Source organism: Equus przewalskii, chromosome 6 (genome assembly GCF_037783145.1).
Source record: "Equus przewalskii isolate Varuska chromosome 6, EquPr2, whole genome shotgun sequence".
Taxonomy (NCBI): domain Eukaryota; kingdom Metazoa; phylum Chordata; class Mammalia; order Perissodactyla; family Equidae; genus Equus; species Equus przewalskii.
Window position 1 is genome coordinate 31031179 of NC_091836.1, and position 17169 is coordinate 31048347.

The window sequence follows — 17169 nt, forward strand, 5'->3', positions numbered from 1 at the left end:
AATATCTCAGTGCCTGGGAGACAAGGACTTTGCTTCAAAGGATGTCTATCCAATATTCTGTTGGAATATTTTGTGCATTTTGCTCTCCTTTGGACAGAGAGGAAAAAACAAAATGTTGCTCATTATCTGGCATTATGGGGATAATAATAGCTAATGTTTATGAAATATTTTGTGTGAGCCAGGATCTTTACTTGCATTATCCTATTTCATATTAGCGCCAATCCAGCAAGCTGGGTACTGTCATTCTCCCCATTTTATAGATGGAAAAGCAAATATGTCGGGAGGTAAAGCAACTTCTTCAAGGCTGCTCAATTAGTAAGGGAAGGAGCTAGTACTTGAACCCAGAAAGTCTGAAAACAGAGGGTTTTTATTTTAACAACGTGCCTGGCATTGTTAAAAACAATTTATACTTTTTAACTCAGTTAATCTCCATGACAACCATATGAAGCAGGTTCTCTTATCTTTCATTTTATAGACGAAGAAGTGAGGGCACAGTGAGGTTAAGTAACTTGCCCATGGTCACACAGATAAGATGAAATTATTTGGAAAATAACTTGAAGGACGGCTGACCAAGCAGGAGCTCCAAATGGCACAGGATTCTCCTACTTCCCCCGCCCTCCCAAGGAGCTAAAGTAAGAAAAGAAGATGACCTTTGGCCATTCTGCCAGAGGCATCACAGTGATTCCCGAGAAAGATGTGGTGCTTCCCAGGTTCCAAAGACTGTGTCCACTGGGAGCCTCATCCTCACAGTAACCCTAGGGGGTGGGGGTGGTCACCAGCCCTGTGCAGAGCTCATCTCTGAACCTCTGGGCTCTCCTGCCTCACACAGGTGTTTGCCCATCCTGGTGGCTTCCTGGCACAAAGTGGCACCAAAGACCAATGGACACAGCGAGTGGTGCCCTGAGGTTTCCTCCACCTGAAGACCAGAAGAACCAAGGGCAGGCAGGCCACCAGACTAATGTGATGAGCATGGTTTTTGATGAGAATGGCAGGGTAGAAGTGATGAGAATGGCTTAGGGTGGGAGCCTAGTTTAGTGCTTAATGGGGAGGAGGAAGAGTGGCTGGAGAAGGCAGCATGCCCACGGTGAGTCACACTGGGGAGAGCAGCCAGCAGGCTTGCGAAGCTACACCTTCCACAACCACCCCAGTCACTGGTGTCCCAAAGGGGCCATGTTCTCATATTCCTTTTTTTGAAGGAGAAATCTGCCTGCTGGTTTACTTCTGTCCACATTAGGGACAGCTTTATTCCCAGATAGATAATAACAGTAGTAATAATAGTAATAATAATAATTATTATTATTAGCCAACTCGTACTGAGTACTTACTGTGTGCCAGATTTGCACTATGAACGCTGATGAGTTATCTTATTTAATTGTCACGATGACAAGGCAGGAACTATTATCATCTCCACTTAGTGGATGAGGAAAATGGGATGAGAAAGGTTAGCTGAATATCCCAGTGTCTCAGCCAGTAAGTGGGAGTCAGGACTTAAGGTCAAGTCTGTCTGACTCTCTGGCCAGAATAATCTTAGCCTTTCTGCCCTCTGCCTCCTGCCTCCTAGGAGTCAAACGAGCGACCTCATCATTACAGCCCCTGTAAGTTTCCAGGTTTAGAATTCCAGAATCCAATGTTCTAGCTCTGTAAGGAGTTAAAGGTGATTTTTCTACTCTCTCATTTTTAGAAACCACCTCATTATAAAATAAAATACGAGTACAGGGAGTGACACGCAAGCCATAGAACTCCACGGACCATGTCGGAAGCCTTTCTACTACCCTGATCCCATCTCAGATGCTCCCCTCCTTGCTGGTCATCACCCTGCTGACTCTTGTAATCAATTTCTTGTGTTTATTGTTTTATCATTCAACTGCAGCTCTCCTGACGTTCTATAATCTTTTCCATTTAAAAAAATCAACATGTCTTATATGTCCCTGTTACTCTCCAGGTTCACCTTTCATCAGTTTCTTTTCCTTAAACTTTATTTTTTGAAGAACTCAGGGCATTTGACCTGTAGAGTTTCCCACAGTCTCGATTTTGCTGCTTGCACACTTGTAATGCAGTTCAACATGTTCTCTGTCCTCTTTTATTTCCTGCAAATTGGCTGCTGGACCCAGAAGTTTGATCTAAATAGGTTTAATCTGAGATCTTTTTGGCCAGATCGTGGTGGCGGTGTGTGCTCTCCTCAGGAAGCACATAACGTGTGATTATCTCTCTTTTTGTGACGGTAGTAGCCACTGGTGCTCAATGTCTAGATTCATCGATTCGTTGGATGTTGCACAATGCTGATATTCCATCATTTCTTTTTCATTTATTTGTTGGAATACTTTTTAAAAGAGATGCTTCCCCTCCACAACTATTTGATTATCTAGTGTTGTAGTTAATACAGGAAAAAAAAAGAGTAAATGCTTGATTCTTTTCTTTTATGGCCAGTTTTCAAGATAATAATGAATGCATTCCCTGAAGTACTGAAGGTGACCAGTTAATTTTTGTTGTGTTTTAAATATAATCTTTCATTTTATAAAAGGGGTAACTGAGAGCCAGAGAAATTAAGTAACTGACCTAACATCACACAGCACATTGGCGGCAGAGCTAGGGTAGTGCTCTCCTGCCTCCCAGGTCATTCTCATCTTCCGCTTTCAGGAGCAGAACCCCAGACCCAGAACCCTGGGCTCAAAAGCTGTCTCCGAGAATATCCGAAACAAAATGGCCAATAAATGCTTGAAGCATTGTCCCTCTTCCCTTCCGACCATTGCCCTCCCCACTCTGCCCTGCAGCCAGGTTGAGACTCATTGGGAAGGGACGGGGACAACCTGCACTTCGTGCACTGCTTCTGAGAGAGGGTGAGTTGCCAACCCTGGAAATCCTGGCTGGAGTCAGGGAGTCGTGGGAATGTGCCCAGGTTGCTATGGGCCCTGGCTGCCACAAAGCATCTCCCCTGCCAAATCCTGTCTTCTTGCTGATTCTCAGCAGGAAGATGAGTAGTCAGAGTAGAAGGTTCCCAGCCTGTCAGTTAGAAGGAAAATAGCTAAGAAACCATCTCCTCACCTTGTTAACTAGCTTAGCTTGAGCAAAATAGAGAGAACGGGAGAGTCGTTGGTACAGGTGGTCAGGGGAAGAGATGGGGGAGAAAATGATCAAATAGGGTTAGGATAAGGGAGAGTATGTTATAACTGTATGTGTATGAGAGAGAAAGAGAGAGAGAGGGACTGCCCAGCTCTTCAAGACTGTTCAGCGGTCTATCTGTTCACACCTACTTATGTAGCTGCTGACCTTCCCAGACCCACTTACTTGTCCTGGTGTCCCCCTTCCCTGTTCCTCTTCATCCTGCTGCTGTCCACCTCCCCACCCCCTACCTCACCCCCCTCCCACCCCCGCCCCAGGCTCCTGGGCTAGGGGGAGAGTGACGGCAGCAGAGAGAGGTTGGTGACAGATAAGGATGTGCTCTTTTATGTCAGGATGCAAATCCCTGCTAAACTGTGGGTTAGAGGGCCAGTCAAGGACAAGGACAAGGCTGCTGCCAATGGCCCTGGTCTGTGTTCTGAAGGATACTGATGTGGTTACGCTGGCTGGAAAGGAAGGTCGCGTGGATTGCATTCTTCAAAGTGAAATGGGACTTGACAGTGGGAGATGCTGTCTGTACTGAGTCATCCAACTGGGATCTTTGGGCCAAGAGGTCCCAAGAAGCTGTCACTTTAATTCTCTTCCTTGCAGAAGATTCTGGAGGATGTCAGCCTTATACAAGAGGAGAGGATATAGAAGGCAAGATACTATAGTGGAATGCTTTTAAAGTTTCAGGTTGTGAAATTAATTTAGTGAGTTGTGATCAGAATATTATAAAAAATGAAATAGAACAGACAATAGACCGCGGTGCATTATATGGAGAAGGTGAGTGTTGTTTCACGAAACTCTTTTTAGTGTTGTGTGTGTGTGAGTGAGTGTTACTGGGTTACAGTGTATTTCTCACAGTAAGTCACAGCCAAAATCTTTGAATATCATTGCTCTTTTGGAAAGTATCAGGAGTGAAGACTTGGATTCATTGTAGGCTCTTCCATGAAATTGCTCTGTGACCTACAGGAAGTTGTTTAACCTCTCTGACCTTCATTTTCCTCATCTGTGAAGTGAATGAATGAAACCAATTGAGATCAGGCTGATAATTTCTAATATTCCTTCCAGCTGTCAAATTCTATAATTTTTAAGATAGATGAGAATACAGCCTGTTTTTAAAGGTTCTCAAGGAACCAGATGACATCCTTTCCAATATGCAATAATTTCCATTAAAAAGCATCTCTTTCTCTTTAGGCTTCATTCATTCATTCCCCAATATGTATTGATGTGTCAGACACTGTTCTAGGTGCTGGAGAGCCAACAAGAGGGATAAACCGCCACAAACCCTGCACATGTGCTGCTTATCTGAGAAATCTCTGTAGCAGTTTATCATTTTTTCACTTACCACACGTTTCAAACAAAGCAAAATACAATTGAAAACCTTCTGTAGGCTCGAGAGAATAGTTATCATTTTCTCAATAATTGGTTTGGATCCTCAGTTTCTTCTTCTGTGAAGTGGGAATGTAATCATGGAATGTTAGAAATACAAGTTTTGAAAGGGCTTCTGAAGGTTTTTTAAGCTCAGAAACGTGACCTGACCTGATAATCCCAAATAGATAGAAATCTGAATGTTCCAGACTGGAAATTATTATTTTCCATGAATGATCTTTTTTTCTAGGAGCTCTTGAAACCACAGAGCATTCACTGGAAGGCGATTCACTTTGAAAGGTTCAATTTCAGCTTCTTGACATTTTCATCAGTTCTCAGTCTAGAGATGAGAAGCCTCTTTTGAGGACTTCGGGAGTGGGGTGGCATCTTTCTGGCTGATAGGCCAAGGACTCCCTTTTCTGGAGGAGGGGATGGGTAAAATGAAACCTGCAGGTTCCTGCCTACCAGAATGCTCGAATTAAAAGCATTGGGAGTGCTGTGGAGACGTTGGAAATCCTCCTGGCCACTAGGGGGCATTAAGAACTTGCTGTTCCACACCTCCTGATGCTTTGCCATTTTTGTCTAGTTATAGGCTGGCAGTTTTAAACAGGGTTGATAAAATGACCTTTTCAAAGCAATTTGGGCCAAGTCAGAGCCCCTGAATGCCAGGCCTATAAGCAAATTGATAGGCTGATGCTCATTTCCCTCATCTCCCCAAATTAAACGTGCTGGACCAGTCACTGATTCAACAGGTAGCTACTGGGTGCCGCTCATGTACCAAGCACTGGCCTAGACTCTACAAACCCAGCCTTCATCAAAGCAAATCCTCTGCTCGCCAGGAGCTCACGTTCTCAGTTTTTCCACAGACAACAGGCAAATGGCTTCTTCCTCACAAGGGGGTCTCATGTGGTTCTGAATCCAAGGTTATGAGGCTGTTTTCTGATAGTGAAGTGAAGGCTCTAGGCGTTAGCCTCATAATCTTCACAACTTCAAATAAGAGAAGGTAGATCTCTGTGAATGGAGTTTAGAAAAGTGGCCTTTTGATGCCTTTGGTACTATAGCTAAACTTTGGAACAACAGTTGGAGTTGACCATGCAGCCTCATTGTGAGTCCTAAGCCAGGAATCAGTGCTTTGCCGTGTAAACTTGCAGGAGTCATGAGTCTTTGTGGACCCAAGTTTTCCTAGCTGTTCCCGGAGAAGGCCAGGGCGCCAATAGAAAACTAAGTGAAGTGAGAGAGAATGATCTTATGGGGCGTTACCCGAGTGCTGAAACCCAACTGGGATTTCGCTAGACCTTTATTATGTCTTTACAGCTACTCATTTGTTTGCATGGCTACGGCTCCCCATGCCATCTCTCTTATTTTGTGTAGACACTGGGTCTAGGTTATGTTAACTAATACTGGAACCCAGAAGTGAATAATTGTCCAACTCAGGGATCAGATTTTATTTTATTTTTCATAGTAACTTGAATGAGTTGAGTGTGTAAATGGCTGACATGTTAGTCACTACTCACGAAAGCTTGCTGCTTTCTAAGAAAATAGAATGGAATGAGGGAAGAATTCTGGGACCCACTCCTCCCACTCCAAACCTTTGAGCTGGGGGTGTTGTCCATAGGGCAAATTGAAAAAGTTTGGCAAGACTACCCATGCATTAAGGCACTGATGGGTAGTGAGCATTTATAATTAAGTGAAATACCTGGGATGTTCAGGGAATCTGCTAGAATGATTTGACTATCTCTACATTGTGGAGCATGAATTCATGCATGATAACCCTGCCTCCTAACACTCTCGCTGGTCCAGCCTGTCAATTTTTAGATTCTCTGAAGGCTACAAGTACTCTTTAGTCAAAAGCCCACTGCAGCTGAAAGCAGAACGCTGCTTCTATAACCTCCAGAGAAAGTGCCGTATTTATTGTTTCAGAAGACTAGAAGTGACAGGATCAGGTCTGAGGTGTTCGTCCTCTTTTTAATTTTATCTGGTATTTGCCCAAAGGCAGCTCTGATTAGAGTAATCTTTGCCAAGAGCCAGAGAGAAAGAAACTTGATTACAGAATTTGGTTACCTAGGCATTTTTAGGTAGTAAAAAGACCTTTGAACTGGAATTAAGTAGACCTGGCTTCCCAGCACTGTCGTCGTCTTACCACAGAACTACTAGCAAGCACTCTCAGTAATTATAGTAATTTGGAAAGGGCGCACCTGGCTGGAAATCCTGCCTTTGCTTCTTACTATGGGACTCATGCAAATCATATAATTTCTCTGATCCTCTTCTCTCATCTATAAAGCAATTTGATACCTATTTTACTTCCCTTACTGAGGTGTGGTAAAAATCAGATGGTTTATATGTGTAGAAGGGTTTGAATTACAAAGGGCTTCACAGGTGTGGTTTTTATTTTGGTAGCTGTGTCCCGGTTGTCTCATCTGATTTCTGAAATTCCCCATTCTCCTCCCTTGACACTGCTGAACATTTAATTTCTCAGCTGGGGCACTTCTGGTCTTATCTGGGTTGCCTGCCCTTGCCTGCCCTGACACCTAGACAGGAGTTTCTGAGAATGAGATCACTATTGTCAACTGTTTATTTGTCTTTGGTTTTTAAAATACGCCACTGTCCAGGCCTCCCGGTGTTGAGTTACTATCCGAGGCTTAATTACCCACTGGCAGAAGGAGGAGACATGCTGCCTTGAAACTCAAGGACCTTTGCCTGCAGCTAATGCGGCTTCCTGTCAACATGTACCTGTGAGAAATAGGCTTCATATCTACTTTCAAAGTTGGTGACTTAGGTGCCTGAAAATATAGTTCACAAAGAACAAGCTAACAACAACAAAACCTAAAACAAATAAACAACAAAGCCAAAAGGCTTGAGGACATTTACAGTCTTCTTGCTCCAAAGGCAGTGCTCTCTTCACTTTCTGTTAGTGGTCAATAACAGGTGGTGACGTGCCCTCACCCAGTTCCAGTTAGTCTCAAACTGTAGTGGGGTTAGAATTATTGAGTCACAAGATCAGAGTTTAGAAATGGATTCTCCATTTCCACCTTTCCCTCTTCCACTCCCCACTGGACGTCTTTGGTTTTAATGAGCTCAGGGAGGCCAGTGGGCAGGCCGAGGTAAGAGGGTTGTGATTATGAGGTCAGGGACCAGACTTGCAAGACTCGAGGGACGGAAGCTTTGGGAACAAGGAAAAAGGAGTGTATAGAAGCAGAAGAAAACATGGAGAAAAGGGAGGAGGGTGGAACCTTATCGAGGCAAGAAGAAAGGGAAGAAATGGAGGAGGAAAAGAGGAGGGATAGAGTCAGGATGGGGTAGAAAGGAAGAAGATAAGGGGCTAAGGAGAAGACCTCTTTGTGCCAACCTCCCACTGAGACAGAGCAGAAACAAATATTTTAGAGCAAGGTCAGCTGCGCCCAGATGTGCCTTAGATGCTCTTTATGTGAATCTTCCAGGGATTCAGGCCGCCAGAGTCCCCAGTTCTCTCCTGATACAAGAACTCCCATGCTGCTAGTCCCTGTTCCAACTGTCAGTGGCAAGGGCATCCCACATCCCTTAAAAGCAGTGTGGCCATTCCTGTTCTTGAGAGCTGGAACATTACATGCTTACTCAGGGTCTGAGGAAGGATGAGGAAGCCCTAAAAAGAAGATGCTGGCAAAGAGAACTTCCAGATCACTTTATGTAGGGAGAAGCTCTGATGGAGTGAAGAAATCAGAGAACGTGTCATCAGAACATGTGAGTTTAGGACCAGTCCGGTGGCGCAGTAGTTAACTTTGCACATTCTACCCCGGCAGCCCAGGGTTTGCTGGTTCAGATTCCGAGTGTGGACCTATGCACCACTTGTCAAGCCATGCTGTGGCAGGTGTCCCACATGTAACATAGAGGAAGATGGGCACGGATGTTAGTTCAGGGCCAGTCTTCCTCAGCAAAAAGAGGAGGATTGGTCACAGATGTTAGCTCAGGGCTAACCTTCCTCAAAAAAAACAAAAGACATGAGAGTTCAGGTTCCCTTGCTCTCCCACTTAATTGCTGAGTGGCTTCTAGACAGGGTTTAAGTTTTATTACCTATAAGACACCTCTCTGTCTTCATGCTTACCTATGGTTTATTGAGATAACAGATGCAAACCCTAAAGTGCCTTGTGTACCTCCTGTGGCACTTGCCACAGCCTTATGTTTAAATACTTGAATAGTGTATCTTTATTCGTAGGTCATGTGCTCATCAAGGGCAGGATACTTGCAGGCTTATCGTCTAGCATGGTGCCTGGCACACAGCAGGTGTGACACATATCTGCAACAGACACCTAATAATTAAATAAACAAGGAAGATGATGGTTTTCTTTTAGCAATCCCAGTAAGCAGATCTCTAGAAATTATACCATCAGCTCTTCAACTGATCTGCGGCTATTTAGGCTTGACGTGGCAAGTATGGGCTTGGTTTTACTGGCTTAGGTCATATTTCCCCAGAGATTGAAAAATACCTAGGGACCATTTGCACATCCCTAATTTTTCCATTGTAAATTAAGGAATGAATTTAATTTTGACATCTTTTTAGGTTAAAATATTTTATTATCTAAAAACAATCAATTATTATGAGCAAATGAAGTCTGTAATGATACCTCCTGGTACAACATAGAAAATGACACACACACACAATGTTGTAATTTTAGTACGTGTGCAATATCATTCCACTTCCAGCAAATGTATACAAAAATAACCATAAATTATTTAAATATATAGCAGATGTGTGTTTATATTTTTAAATAGTTGCATTTCTCCTTTGAGTGGAAATACCATGATTTCCTTAGTCATTCTGTCATATGATATTTTGGTTTTGCCAACCTTTCACTGTTAAATAAGCATTCTTTCTTGCATAAGAAATAATTATTATTACTTTTTTTTAAAAAAGAACAAAACCTAAAGCAGTTGGTTGAGTGCCTCGTTTGTGCTGAGCACTTTACTTGTAGTGTGTATCACTTAATTTTCACAACCCGCGAAGTGTGTATTATTTTTCCTCTTTGTACAGAAAGAAACTGGAGCCTAGAGAAGTAAGTAGCTTGGCTAAGTTACACAGCCAGTGAATACAGAGCCAGGATTTCTACAGTACTCAGGTCTGCCTAATGCCCAAACCCCTATCCCTCTAAACCGCAAAACTCTTAGGGACAGGAGTGTAAGGTCAAAAGGTGTTACTAGCTTGTGGCTCTAACTACATTTTTTCATGTTGCGTTCCAGAAGCTTGTGCTGTTGTATAAACTCCACTCCCTGAGTATACTGTTTTCTCCATAACTTTGTCTGACTTCATTTTTTAAGCTAAGAAACATACAGAGCCACATCCACTCTCTTCATTACCTTATAAGTATACTGAATCCATCTTGAGCTTGAATATCCCCTGCCTGGAATGAGCATGGATTACAGCACAGTCTGCCCTGAGTTCACCTAGTCCTGGGCTCTCACCCTTACTCGAAGGTGGGGCACAGGTGATTTCCTGCCTTTCCAAACTAGCAATGGAGAGAAATTATACTTCCTTTTTTATTTATGATCACCCTCTTTTCATTCCCTTCACCCCTTTGAGAAACGTAGCAAAGCATATTCTATCAAAATAAGAGATACAGGGCACTCTGCTTTGAGATGTCCTGCATTTCCTTCATTGCATTAATGCCAGTGCTGGGGTAACAAGTCTGGAATAAAGAATTGATCAGCAAACATCAGGAAATGTAATTATGGGGGAGGTGGGCATTGGAAACTTCCACAAGAACTCAGGGACCATTTGCACATCCTGTTTTTTTCTTTTGATCAGGGATGAGTTTAATGTTCCATCAAGCATGTGGGAAGGGATCAGAGAGAAAACATGGGGTTCCTCTCTGCTGGTTCCTCTCTGAAGAGCCACAGAGCATGCCTGCTTAGGAGGTCCCTTTCTTGTTAGTTACTGTTTAGTCATTCACTTTTGCTGTGATGCTTCCTTGGTAAAATAGTGTCTTTCAGGCTTGCTTTTAGTATCTCCTATTAAAATAGGCCCTGTTACTTTTTGGTCCTATGGTGTCCATGAGGGTTCTAATATCATGCACACATACATAGCCTTTGTGCAAAACCCATGCAGCCACCCTTGCTGTGGTTCGGACAAGGGTTAAGTTGGTATCTTATTATTGAGGTTCGTTTGGAGTTTTTTCTCTTGCACCAGGCTCTTGCAAGTATTAGAAATAAATAAAAACGGTTTAGCTCTGGCTCAAAGAGGATTTTTCCCCTGCAGCTGATTTTACTATAATATATAGCTTAATATAAAACCTAGCATTCTGAATACAGTTCGTCTTCAAAGTGGATTAGGGTTGGTGCTTTGGGCATTTCCAAGGCATTAGTTACAGTACATTGCATCAGCTTTACCAGTTGCTTCTCCTGTAATAAAAGGGATAGAAAGATCCCCGCTTGACTAGAAGACCCAAATGCCATCTTTTAACGTCTGTGGAGTGTGATGGAGATGATAATTGAATGGCAAAACCACCCCTATTGTAAGGAGGCAATGAAGCATGTTCTAGTTCCCTTAGAAAAGGCAAGTACAGAAATGCGAGAGGCTTGAGAGTTCTATTCATACGAGTGATAATAATAATGATAACAATAATGATCATGATATTGCCACTATTTTCAACCTGCCCCCTTCTCCACAGGGCTTAAAATAAATAAACCTGTATTTTAAGCTATTAGGTTGACCTCAGTCTTTATCCATCTCTCTTTTTGTGAGGGGGAAGCTACTGAAATGATAAAAATGGATTTCCTGTGTGCGACCTGTGTGGCGCTGGGTAAAGTGGATTTTCATAGTGCTGTGTGGCGTGTGTATGATGTGTCTGTGTGACCAGACATCCCGCGCTGCCCGATGTACGTTATTACGTTAGTGATGAATATGCGATGCTCATACACACAGATTGCTGACATAAAAATAAGACAACCATGAACTTTTCTTAACGTTTACTAAGTGCTAGGGGCTGTGCTAAGTGCTTTACGTGTGTTACCTCGTTTATCTCTCAGAACAAGCCCATGACATAGGCACTATGGTTGTCAATCTGATTTTTCACAAGGGTTAACCGAGGCACTGAGGGATTAACGAAGTTGTTGATAAATGGTGAATCCAGAATTTGAACTCAGACGTTCTGATTCCAGAACCCTTGCACTTAATTGCTAGGTCATACTGTCTCCCATAAGTAAGGAAATAAATGAGTATTATAAGCTTAATATAATTGGAAAGTGTGCTGTAAATGTCAAGGATGTGCAAATATGCCTGCCAGCTTTGGGAATTCATATGTCCGGGATATGTATCTGCACATACCATACATATGTTTATCTGAAACAGGTCATGTGATGGATATTAAGAATTCATATGGTGTTTTGTACAAGGCATACGCAACAATTGTGTAGTATAGGTGTATGAATGAGTTAGCAAATCAGGTACCAACATAGGACCAAGATGCTGACAGTAAAGACTGAGATCATTCCACACCACGGGAAAGACCAGGCTAACGTGGGAGATCACAAGCTCTGGCTTGAGATTGTGCAGGTTGAACCCCAGTGCAGCTGCTGCGTAGCTGTGTGTTTTTAGACGACCCTTCCAAGCCTCCTGTTTTCTCATTTGAAAATGAGGATAACAACTCACTCATTGGGTTGATTTGAGGATTAATTGAGATCATGCCTGATTCATGTAAGCATGTAGTAAATATTAGCTAGCCTTACTGTGATTGTATTTGGATATTAGGCTAATTTAAAGAAAATTCTCTTCCTAACATCAGCACAGAAGCTGTGTAGGTAAGTTGTTCTTTGTAACATTTCCCCTCAGAAAACAAGCATATTGTTCCTGGAACCTGGGCCAAACACTCACCCATATAAGTACTTAGTGCCAATAAAATGGAAAACAGATTATTTTGACAATGTGCTGTAGTCCTGAGGTAGGACGTGAGAGGGCACTATTAGTAAAACAGTAACAGGAAGGATGAAGTAGTTTAGCGTTTAGAAGAATGTGGTAACTTCTGTAAATCTAAAACTCTTCTTAAAATAATGTTTATTTTTTTAAAAGTGCATGGTAATATGTTTCTGGATTCAGCTCTTCCATGATTAATGGATCAGCTTCATTTTGTATCACAGCAAACAAGCTAACAAAGGCAGCCACGGATAGGCACTTCCTGAGCCTGGTTCCTTCTCTGTACAGTGTGGGGGCTGGCTTCCTCTAAGGTATTTTTCTGCTTTGAAACTGAAACAGAATGAACAGACATTTAGGGGGAATTAAATTATGGCTTAATGTTGGCCTTATCATAAGCATTGGCAGACATCCTTTGGACAGGAGACTATGGAAGAGGATGGTTATTTTCTGGATTGTGGGCAGCACCAGAACTCAAGAGGGGCTGGGGTTCCTGAGGGGAAGTTTGGGAGATTGGCCTATCTGGAGATCTTTGGAAGAGAGTAGGATAAAATCCCTTCTCGCAGGAATGGTTAGGCTGAGGCCCTCACGGAATACCAGAAAGAGAATTGATTAAACTCTAATTCAGAGTGTCGGGGGTCGTAGAGCAGAACTTGTGAACTTAACCGTTGTGCCACTGGGCTGGCCCCTAAGGTGTTTTCTTAAGAGTTCATAGATAAGCTGCTGTTTCCAAATGCATTCTTGTTCCTTCCTTTAATTGCTCCCCAAGGATCCATAGTCCAAACACCCTTATCTAAGAAACCTGAGCTTTTAGTTAACCAGGAATGACTGTTCTGGGCAAAGAGCATTATAGTCCCAGGTGAGTTCTCCTGAGACCTCTTATGTGATGTAGGCTGAGTGTGATGTGATAATCCAAGGGAAGTTATGACCGCAGTCAGAGCTGTCCCTAGGGGTACTGCAGGGCTGAGACACGGGGTGTTCTTCAGTCTTTGCTCTGCAGAAGGGCTTTGCAGTGGAGGAGCAAACTGCATAGAGTTTGACGCTGGAAAACGAATTGCATGGGGCGTCTCTTCAGACCTCCTGACCCGTCTTCACTCAACGCTCCCCCACCCATCATTTCTTCATTCACATATGTTTACTGAGCATATACACTGGGTGGGGCAGTGAGCTCGGTAACAGGATAACAAAGATGAATGGGACATAAATCTTGCCTTGATGGCCGTGGCAGTCCGAGGGGAGATGGAAAATGCACATTAATAATTGTGGTACAAGGTAGAAAAGGATTTGTTGAAAAGTGGTATGGGTAAACTGCTTCAAGGGTTTTTTTTTTTTTTTTTGCTTGAGGAAGATTAAAGCCCTGAGCTAACATCTGTGCCAGTCTTCCTCTATTTTGTAGGTGAGTCACTGCCATAGCATGGCTGATGAGCAGGGTAGGTCCACGCCCTGCATCTGAACCCATGAACCTGGGCCGCAGAAGCAGAGCATGCCAAACTTAACCACTAGACCACAAGGCCAGCCCCTACTCCAAGGTGTTTTTTATACTAGGAAGGATTGATTTAAGTAGATAAGGAGGACATTTTTAAAGGAGAAAAGAAAGAGAAGTCATAAAAAGACAATTAGAAGAGCAAGAATACGGGTGGGCTTGCTACGGAACCTCGGAACCTGTGGAATACCATAGACCCTTAGGCCTGAAGGTGCCTTCTGAGGTCATCTCATCTCAACCTCAATGTGAGGATGTCCCCAACAGATTCAGTCTCTGCTTGAACACCTGCATTGACGGGGAACTCACTGGTTATTTTTGGATTAACAGTGTCTGGTCACTGAAAGAAGTTGGGGGATCTCTAAGAATATTGTGTGTGTATGTGTGTGGCAGAGAGAGAGAGAGAGATGGAGACAGAGACAGAGAGACAAAGAGAGAAGGGAAGAGAAGGGTGAGGGAGAAAGAGGCAGGATGGTAACCCAGATTTTCAGTATCATAGTGCGGATCTGCCTGAAGGACAGTGGGTCCAATAAGTGCTGACGGGTTGTTCTTTGAGTTAAGCTGGGGAGATTTTCTTATGGTGGCGATGGAGTCTAATGTCCTGGTTCCAAGGTCCGAGGATGCAAACACGAACTTGCACAGAATGTGATCATGTGAGCAAGCCTTCAAGAACGGAGACTTTGCTCTGGCTGGTGAGATTTAAGCCTTACTACGTCTTGAAAACACATTAGATCTACCTTTGGAAGCTAAATTAGAACCTGAAGACCACAGAGAAACTACTTTTAAAAGTCTTTTAGCATTTATTAAGCTACCATTTCAGCAGGCGATGGCAAGCCTCATTTTAAGCAAACTAAATTAGTGGAGCCTCGGGCTGCCCTGTCAGTAAGAGGCCAGTGGTCTCCTCCTCTGGGCAGGCCCAGCTTGGAGCACTGTGTGGGCAGTCCTCAGTAATAGGAGCCTCCAGGCACCAGCACTTGCACAGCCCTGCTGACTCACCCCAGACCTACAGGGTGACTTCTTAACAGGTAAGAGGTACTAGAGACACTTGGGTACAAATTAGGAATTAGCGTTGTACTGACATTATTAGTTGCAAAAGAGAAACTGCATCCGTGGCCTGAGCATGCCATAAAAAGTATTCCTTGCAAGTATTTCTAGCCAGTGAGTTTTGCTAAATATTTGGGATGGCATTTCTTTTTAAAATATTTAGAATTTAGTAGGAACTCCCAAGGAAATTGGTATTAATGCTACGGTATGTTTAGTTTAGGGAACAAATAGAAACTGACTGAATAAACAAGGAAACAAAGTGTGTTACTTTGCAGAATCGCAATCTCAAATATTAATTTGTTTACCAAGTTGCAAATCAAATAAAAGCCTTCACAAAGAGCGACAGAGAGAAGCAGTTTGAATAGTAGATGAAAAAATATATTTTATAGGAACTTCAAATGGAGTAAAACAGGGGAATGGAGAAAACACTGGGTTTGGAGTCAGAATACTTGGGTTTGGATCACATCTTGACACCTAAAGTTCTTAATCTCTCTGGGCCTCAGTTTCCTCATCTCTAAAATGAGAAAAATGACACTACCTCATGGGATTTTTACGTGGCTTAAGTGGGAAAATACAGTGCTTGGCTCAAGAATTCCTAGGTTAATCTGAAAATTTTTAGGACATTGGAACGTTTCTAATCCGTGCCCGACTAAAGCAGATTTTTCATTTGGTTCAAGTCCTTGTTGTCACGTATTTGCTTTGAACTGAAAGGGTAAGAGCAGCGAAGCTGATTATTTACAGACACACTTTTATTAAGTATTGTTGTTGCAAAGTCGTATATAAATCAAGTAATATTTAAAAGGCATTAGGGGAATTTCCCACATAAAGGAATTCTGTTTGTGTAAAGCAAAAAGATGTTTCCAAAAGCAGGTAACCGTTCTGTTATATCTTTTGTGCAAATCTAAATGTTGACATGTTGGGATTAGTTCTAGCGAGGTGTTTATGTTTGATTAACTTCCCGCTCTGTGTGGGCTTATGAGGGAATTAGATGCACACAGACTGTGCAGACAAAAGCACAGTGAGTGGACTCCGGAATGCAATTTGTTTTTTTTTTAAATTACTCTTTGAGGTCAAAATACTACCTGCAAAATAATACTGGAAATAATTAAGGTAGAATTTGACCCAAAGATGTTTGATTTACAGAAAGCAGTTTCAATTCCAGCCTTATGACTTTGGACATGATTTATCTTGCCAGTGCCTCAGTTTCTCATCTGTGAACCTGGGTGGGACAGGTGGAGGAAGGATGGGTGTTGGACTAAACATCTAATGTCTCTCCTAGGCCTAGATCCTATCACCTAAGGAAGGTCTCTCGCTCATAAAATTTTCCAACTGTCAGACAGAGTTACTATGTTTTACAAAAGTACCACCTTACAGGGGCCGGCCCGGTGGTGTAGTGTTTAAGTTTGTGCACTCTGCTTTGGTAGCCTGGGGTCCATGGGTCCGGATCCCAGGTGTGGACCTATATACACTGCTCATCAAATCATGCTGTGGTGGTGTCCCACATAGAAAAAAATAGAGGAAGATTGGCAACAGGTATTCGCTCAGGGCCAATCTTCCTCACCAAAAAAGAAAGAAAGAAAGAAAGAAAAAAAGTACAAGCTTACATCCTGGGAGCGGTTGAGGGTATGGAAAATGGAACTCTTTCTTTTCCTGGAAACACAGAGAAACAAGGTCACTCTATGTTCAGTGACATGTTTCATGTTTATTTGAGAACACTCAAGTTATACAGCAGGTGGCTTCCTCACAGAGTGTGCCTTATTCGGTTGATTAATTGAATAAAAATGTTCATAGAAACAATCTATTTTAGTGAATCCTTTTTGTAAAACAAATGATTTGTATTATATGAATGATTATTCCAACTCATACATTTTTTAAATCTGTATTTTCATACATGGGGCTTGCTTAAAGTAAAGTAGACTTTTCCAGTTCATAGACTCAGAACTACAAGAGAGACTTTAGTGGTTACTCCACATAACCAATCCCCAAATCGCAATTTCAGGGTATTTAAAATACTGTGCAGTCACTGAATTGAGGCAAACTGTGAGGGCGGTGGTCCAGAGTCTAGGCTCCTAGAGAGGGCTGGGGGGATCGCACCGCCACTTGCCACTGGGGACAGCTCGAGGGGCAGAGTGCAGTCAGGACAGAGGCAAATGGACGATTCCTGAAAAGTAGGGATATCCAACAGAGTGACTTTCATTGAGGTAAGAGCTCAAGCTTAATGCAGAATTTTCCAGGAATGAATTATTTACAATTACTCCCTCCAAGTGCCTTCCTTGCAGGAAGATAAATAACTCAGGGT

The 17169-nt window shown here is 42.7% G+C and overlaps 1 protein-coding gene across 14 annotated transcripts in view; it reads left to right on the forward strand.

Moving 5' to 3' along the window:
- Window positions 1-17169, forward strand: part of GRAMD1B (GRAM domain containing 1B) — a 227559-nt gene that overhangs the window by 38700 nt on the left and 171690 nt on the right. For 3 of the 14 annotated variants that reach the window (XM_070625098.1, XM_070625094.1, XM_070625116.1), the window contains exon 1: window positions 3620-3882. The exons of 4 other annotated variants lie outside the window; for them this stretch is intronic. The gene's annotated coding sequence lies outside the window, so the exon portion shown is untranslated. Of the gene's footprint in view, window positions 1-3422; window positions 3883-17169 lie in introns of those variants that run through there. 7 more of the 14 variants (XM_070625118.1, XM_070625121.1, XM_070625101.1 and 4 more) reach the window with 7 other exon arrangements.